Here is a 7,605-nt window from a genome sequence, read left to right on the forward strand (position 1 = left end):
TGGATGAACTTCGCATGGAGTGACTGCTGGGAGAGTAGCCTGCTGTCTGACTGCAAGCTTTCTTTTATCCTTCACATGGGAGTCTGTTGTTGGCGCTATCGCCTCGAAGCTTGAAGACGAGAACTGTGCAATTGCTGTATGTTTGGCGTAAGCAATCACGTTATTGATTTGGAGACCCACTGGCAAGCTAACAGGATATTAGCCACCTATCTCCGCTTTGTGGTTGCAGGCCATGGACTGAGAAGCACCCATCACTGGCTGAGTGATGAGAAGGCTGGCTTGATGGCAGGCGGTGGTTATTTATTGGGAAGCAGTAATTGGATAAACAGACAAAAGAAGCGTTTGATTTGAACCCTGGACAATTCCTGTTGTGCTTTCAAAATGCATCGGAGTGCTGGAGCTCTTCCTACGTTGGGATAGAAGATACACACAAGAAAACAGCGGCACTAAAATACACAAAAGAGAAATTGTTCCATAAAGTTCAAATAAGAGGTGAAATATAATGTCTACCGCAAAAGAAAACCCCTGCAGGAAATTCCAGGCGAACTTCTTCAACAAAAGTAAATGTCAGAACTGCTTCAAACCACGGGAGTTACATCTGTTGACGGACCAGGACCTAACCCAGGTGAGCAGACTGTCACAATATTAATCATTATCACTTGGGGACAATCTTCAGATTCTTTACTTGAATACAAGTACGAATATCACACTGTAAAAATAAAAAAGAATCAAGAATCACACTTAAGGAAAAGCATTTAAGTATGATTAGGAAAATGTACTTAAAGTGTTAGGAGTCATTTTGCAAACAAATATTTTAAAAGCAAAAGCAGCAAATCTTCATATTTTAAGTTCATGGAACTGTTGAATATTTTTAGAAAAAGAAAGAAAATTGCTAACAATTAATTTGTCTGTTAACCCACTCATTGTTTTAATTACCTAAATATAATGTTGGATTGTTTATCTATACCACATAATCACATTTCAAAAGTCTTTCCTAAGTATTGTGTGTGGAAATATGAATGTATAAAGTAAATTAATCTGTAGAATAATAATTGTAGTGGAGTATAAAGTACAACATTTGCCTCTAGTCTAAAGTAGTACATCAAATGTGTACTTGAGTATGTGCTTGGTTACTTTCCACCAATGATTATTTGACTCTTGCTTTATCATTTAAAGCCCCTCCTTGGCTGCCAACGACATAATGATTTTAAAGGACTGTTGTTGCTGCTAAACTGGAAGTCAAAAATAAATAATAATTTGCTGGTAACTATGCAACTAGCTTGAGAAGCTCATACACATGTAGACTGAAGCTAATCCTTGAAGCTTGAAAACACCTTTCTTTAGTATCGATTTATTATTTGTACATTTAAAAGGACCACCATCACCGCCTAATACGTTACTTAGAAAAGTTCATGGTTTCCAAATGCATTTCGTTATATGGTCAAAATCAATCTTAAAGTAGGCTAGTTGAAAGATAACATTGAGCTATGGTGTAGAGACAGTAAGGGTGTTTATTTAGGTTGAAGCCCTTTATGGTTTCTTAACATGTATCTTTCCATTTGGGGTGAAAGTGAATTCCTGTGGATTTGTCTGACTACAATGGCTGCCTTTGCCAGCAGTTTGGTCTCTGTGATTGATTGTGTAACCCTCAGCTGTTGTTTATCTCCGGTTGTTAGTTTTGAGTGTGTACGGTACCCATACAGACCGGTGACCAATATGTGGAAGCTAATAGGGATCTGATTGAAGAACAACAAATATAAGTTGAGCAAAGATTAAGCCCCATTGAGCGGAGGAAAACTGGAGACCCTATCATAAGCATGTTTTCAGAGTCCCTGTTTCTTTGTATCAGATCATAAATCTACTCTCTGTTGTATCCTGTAATTGATCCCAGACACGAGACCCAGATGGGACCTTGAACACGGCTCAACACAGCCAAACGGCAACGTCAGCATCCTCCTTTCCTCTGAGAAGAGGATGTGTGTGTGGGGGGAGCACACTTAATTTCTTTTTTTCAAGGTGCATGTTGCTTGCTGCACTGAGTTTATTGCAGGTTAACCCTTCCTATAGGAGACTCCTGAGTCAGGATGGTCGGCTTATGGTTAGTTACATCACTTCCTCTAATCTTGCTGCGACCTGGCCCGCACTCTCTTCCACAGCCGGGAACCAGATAGGCTTACCCCCTGGCCTTCTAAATAGATATTCCACCAGTCCTTGCTCATCAGTGTTGTTGCAGTCGCCAAGAGGCAGTTAAAAATGTCGTCCGTCTGTCAGCGATCCACAGAGCACGCAGGGAGCTCAGTTGCAAAGTTTCAGTTCAAAACCAGCAGGTTTTGTAAGGATTCTGTCTGGACAGTCCTGGAACCAGTTACGTCTATGCACCAGGCCATTACTGGGCCAAAGCTGCATTATGTAACGCCACATGAACAGTGTGAAACTTCTGAGCCTTGTTTAACAGGCCCATGCTAAGGGTTAGGCTTTGTAAAATGTTGCCAGTGTTCAGAAACTGATACAGGCTGATTTAGAGGAGATAAACTCAATAACCCGGAGGATAGAAGGCTTCTGTAAAGCTGCATAATTTTGTTAAAACACCATGAATAGGTGATTTGGCTAAGTGAATTTGAGCACTAGATTAAATACAAGTTTGGAGCTCCTGCTGTTCTAGCACTCTAAATGTTTTAAGCGTAATTACTTGATGGATTTCTCTTTCCTGTGTTTGTATCCTCTTGGTTGCCTGCACTTATAGAAGGTCAATTTAGATTATAAAAAACCATCAGCCAACTAATGGGATGCTGGAGCCTTCAAACAGATAGCCCATTTGGAAAAGTTAGGAAATGTAATAGGGCCGAATGTCAGAAGGATGGTATCGTCTATAAACAAACTCTTGGTTCAACACTGCTAGAATAAAAGATGTTCTGGGGGAGTATGTCCCCTTGAGTTCCAAGTCCCCAACGCCTCATACATTCTTTGAAGAAAATGATCACGCTATCCCGCAGAGGTGGTGGGAGGCTGGGCAGTGATGGAGGATGCAGGCAGGCAGGTTTTAGGTTTACATGTACGTGGGATGTGATGGAATCTCAAGGAGTGGATCTGGAGACACGAGTAGAAAAAGGAAGTCGAGGGTTGGGAAATCAGAGTAGAGTTCCAAAGTGGCTGCTGCTCAACATCCCACCATGTGAGGTTATAAGGATACACAGCAAACATTACTGTATAGCTTTAATTACATGTACCATATGTTCCGACAGTTACTGACTGCGGTCGGTTCTTAGCTGTTTTCATTACTCAAACATAGACGCCATGGCTTCAGGCCAAATAGACTATATATGACTGTCCCAGACTGATACAGTGTTTCTGTAAGGGCCTTTGTATTTAGGATCACTGTTGTGATAATGCAATGACTTTCAAATGGGTCCCCTGTCACACCCAGATGCATTTGTTTTTGACACCCACTTCCTGGTCAGCTACAATGGCCCCCCTGTTAGAATGAACATGCTGAACTATGACCATGATTACACTAATGAAAATACATAAAAAACAGATTGTCCTATTAACACTTTTTACTTACGGTACATTTAACTGGAAATAGATACTGGATAGCTTTAGATATTGCTGTCAATGCTCCCTCATTTTATATGTCACTAATAGCATCAGACAACACTAGTTGTGAATGTCATGTTTATGCTCTCAGGTGCTGCCAAGCACAGTAACAGCGCTGGTTGGAGCTCTGCCAAGGAATTACCTTTATCTTTTATTGACATTAATGAGCTGTGTTCCAATCACAATAAATTGTTTTGCAGATGTCTGGCAGCAGATATGTCAATGAGCATACCTGTAGATAGGGATGCTCCGATCGCCAATTTTGGGGCCGATCGCCGGAATCAGTATCGGCCGTTTGCCGATCCGATCGAGTGGGCTGGGCCTATGGGGATCTTCCATTTAAAACTCAGTTAATGGGGCTCATTCACTGGCGCTTCCACAAACAACAACCAACATAATTATTACATTCAAATGATGTACATTATTTAAGTTTACACTAACTTTGGATAATAACACGGGAGAAATTAGTCTCTCTCTCTCTCTCCTGACAGCCCGTCAGTATCTCATGCAGCTCACTGTTCCATTAATGAGTGACAGTGAAGAATAAACATATTTATAACTAGTTTAGCTTGTTCCAGAGGTAGATAAAATAGCTAAGTGTGTTAGGTCTAACTCTCAGTGTGTGTTTCGCTCTGCTCACCGGTCAGTCACAGCGGGTGGAGCTGCAGGATTTCTGCTTCACACACGTTGCATTCCGCTATTTTACTGTCTTTTTCGGACACCTTAAAATGCTGCCAGACTGGTGAAGCCATTTTGGAGAGCTTGTTTTGCCGCGCACAGAGAAAAGTGTCATGTATTTTACGTCATGTGATTGGCTCTCCCGGTCGGCCTTTATAGAGAGCACCGATCGATCGGAATAGAGTGAATATCGATCGGCAGCCGATCGATCGGAGCATCCCTGCTTGTAGAGTGTGTTTGGCTAAAATGAAACAGTATATGAATTGTACCAAAGCAGCAACCCATGGCTCAATAAAGAATGTCCCAGCTTCAACATCTAAAAGAACAAAACTGTATTTCGATTGTAATGCAATGCACCACACTGTTGGTAAATCAAACACATGCAAGTACCTTGTAGTGTGTCATGCAAATTGTGCCTATTGCCCTATTGTTGTAATTGTCAAACAGACATTGTGACATCTCATAGTAGTAAAGGTGTAACCCAGGGCTCAGCGCTAACTTTTAAAAGTGGTTGCCAGGCTGGTAACCAGGCATTAGCTTTTGGTTGCCAAAACTGAAAATACGGTTGCCATTTTTAGACACCTTATATTTTAAATAGTTAAGATACTATACAGTTATACATCAACTTAATAATGACAATGTGACACAAAAGAATGTTCAAATGCTTTACAATAAGTAATTAACACAATTAATTGAAACTTAAACTTAAGTTTTAAACTTAAACTTGTCCACCCTCAATTGCTGGTATACAAAATACCAGTAGTGCAACTGTTGTCATGTTCTTCACAGATCCCCAAAAAATTAATTGACCAAGTCACTAGTTTCTTGGTCAACTGTTATCTCCCTTTCAAATGTGGGTTATTTTGACCTTTGTGCTGATCCCCACCATAGATCCATTGGCCCTTCAGCATTGAAGTCTTGGATTGGCCAGACTAATACATGTTAAATAAATGAAAACCATTCACAGTTAAGAATTAGATATTAATTATTAATGCTGTAAATTACCTTTAATATGTCTAACTATATTTTTAAAATGTGTTACCTTTTTATATAAGTGATTATAATTTTATGCCAATATTTTCCTATGGTAACATGTCGTTTTTACACTTTTATTTTGGTAGTAATAAGATCGGGACTCTTATTTTGAAGGAACTTTTACCGGAAGTGAATGGACAACATTCCTCTTTGCTTTTCGTTCGGGTTTACCTTACGCTTTATCAGTTGAATCACTTTGAACATTCGTTTGAGAAGTTGACGTGTTGGCCGAACTTTTTACCGCACATTCAAACAACTTAATTTGCTTCGGCATTTTTTGTAAAACAAACACACGGCGCACCGCGCACGCGAGTAAACGTGCATCGCTTTCTGGCTCCGTAATCACACCAATGCACGTGAAATTTAGGTATCAGGTTCCGACTGGTCACAACAATAATTAAATATCACTCTTAATGCAACAAATAATTAACATTTATCTTTTTTGGGGTGCACATTTAGCTGTTTGCTTTCCTTATTTCTTTATGTTAAAAACTGGTTGCCACTGATGGCAACCCAAGGCCAAGAAGTGGTTGAAATTTTTTCTGAATGGTTGCCAATGGCAACCTGGCAACCATTACTGTCGAGCCCTGGACTATGACAAGGATGTTATTTTGGACAGAAATTAAACGAGTGACCACTGTAAGAATGTTCCCCCATCCCCTACAGACACATAACTCCTGTTCCAGTATAGAGAGGCGAAGTCCCTCCCCTTCCGGGAGCCTCCATGGGACCCCGGAAGCGGAAAATTATACATTGAAGTCAATCTTTTGATCCCGTTTGAATTGTGCCACGAATGACACATATCATGTTTGTCAATCTTAAACAATCATTTCCATGTAAAAAAAGTCAGTTTGTCGTAAAACTGTTGAAATATAAGACTATGAAAAATACGCAACTAGAAAGACTACAAATCCCAAATCGCATTCTGGGTCGCGTAAGTGATGTCATAGGCGATAATGCTCCAAGACTGGTTGCGACTCGCAATTAAAGCAAAGAAGAAGAAGATCTCATAACTGATTTATTCCCTCCAATAAATATAAGAGATTGCTCCAATAAACTCACTTTGGATTCGCTCCATCCATCACCATTCTCTGTTCCTGCAGGTCCTGGTTGCTAATCAATGCTCATATTTTTTTACACAATTACAAATAAAGTCAATGCCAGGACCTGCAGGAACAGAGAATGGTGATGGATGGAGCGAATCCAAAGTNGCAGCTACATGGATGTCGGTGCAGTCCACAATAATTTTGCAGTTGAAGGCAGAATGAATTTATTATTGACTCAGAATGAAGCACAACTTCATGTCATACAATACATTGACTTTATTTGTAATTGTGTAAAAAATATGAGCATTGATTAGCAAGCAGGACCTGCAGGAACAGAGAATGGTGATGGATGGAGCTGGGAAGAGAGAAGAATAAAGAAAACAGATCAACTTTATTATCGGATATTAAAAATTCAATTTCAAAACAAGTTGCCGCTCCTACAGTTTTCTAGTATTTAATGATGATTTCACATGACCAATGCAAAATATCACACTCAATACATGTGTGTCTCTGGGGGGTGCATTGTGCCTTTGATGTATATAAATAATATACCATAACCAAATACTATTACGTACAGTGGAAATCAGGTTGCCAGAGCAGGTCAGTGTGCATGTTCCTCAGGGTCTCAGCAGTTACAGGTGAGGTAAAGAAAATAAAAGAGAAAAAGGTCAGTAACAACACTTTAAAGTAACAACACTTTGAATAATTATCTCTTTTAATAATTTTCTCTCAGTAATCACTCAACTACTGTCTTTCCAACAAACAGATTGACTCACCCTCACTATCATCACAATGAAACACGTCCAGAAGAATGTCATGCAAAGCTGCCTGCCTTCCTTTGACTCTCCCTGAACTGCCTGATATTTTAATGTTCAACGTTAACCATTTGTGCAGATAGCATGAAGTAGAAAAGATCCCCGATGCTAATGTGGCGTTAGCCTACCTCCCGCCCCCTCTTCAAATGTTTCACAAAATACTTACCATCATGACTACTCTACTGTTTAACATTTTGGTTTACTTCATGTTAAGGCTAATACAAATGACAAGGCTAAGTAATGTAATGTATTGCTAACTAACGTGCTCGCTACTAGCTAGGTAGCTAACTTGACTATGTTCCATGCAAAACATGTATATTACCTGATATGTTTGGTCCTGGTCCTTTCACCAGACAGGAAGCGATAGAACGAGCAAGTGGTATGATCACTTTTGTGATTACAACCTGGTACAAAGCACACAGGCATCTTGTAAAAGT

General features: G+C 39.9%; 1 long non-coding RNA gene across 1 annotated transcript; it reads right to left on the bottom strand.

Annotated features, from left to right (window-relative positions):
- Window positions 1–6,560: 6,560 nt before the first annotated feature.
- Window positions 6,561–7,056, bottom strand: LOC104958041 (uncharacterized). Its single transcript, XR_799726.1, has 2 exons — window positions 6,929–7,056; window positions 6,561–6,708 (listed from the first exon to the last, which is right to left on the bottom strand). It is a non-coding gene; the product is annotated as an uncharacterized lncRNA (long non-coding RNA).
- Window positions 7,057–7,605: the final 549 nt, after the last annotated feature.

This window comes from Notothenia coriiceps, unplaced genomic scaffold (assembly GCF_000735185.1).
Source record: "Notothenia coriiceps isolate Sejong01 unplaced genomic scaffold, NC01 NC01_scaffold00028156, whole genome shotgun sequence".
In the NCBI taxonomy this organism is placed as follows: Eukaryota; Metazoa; Chordata; class Actinopteri; order Perciformes; family Nototheniidae; genus Notothenia; species Notothenia coriiceps.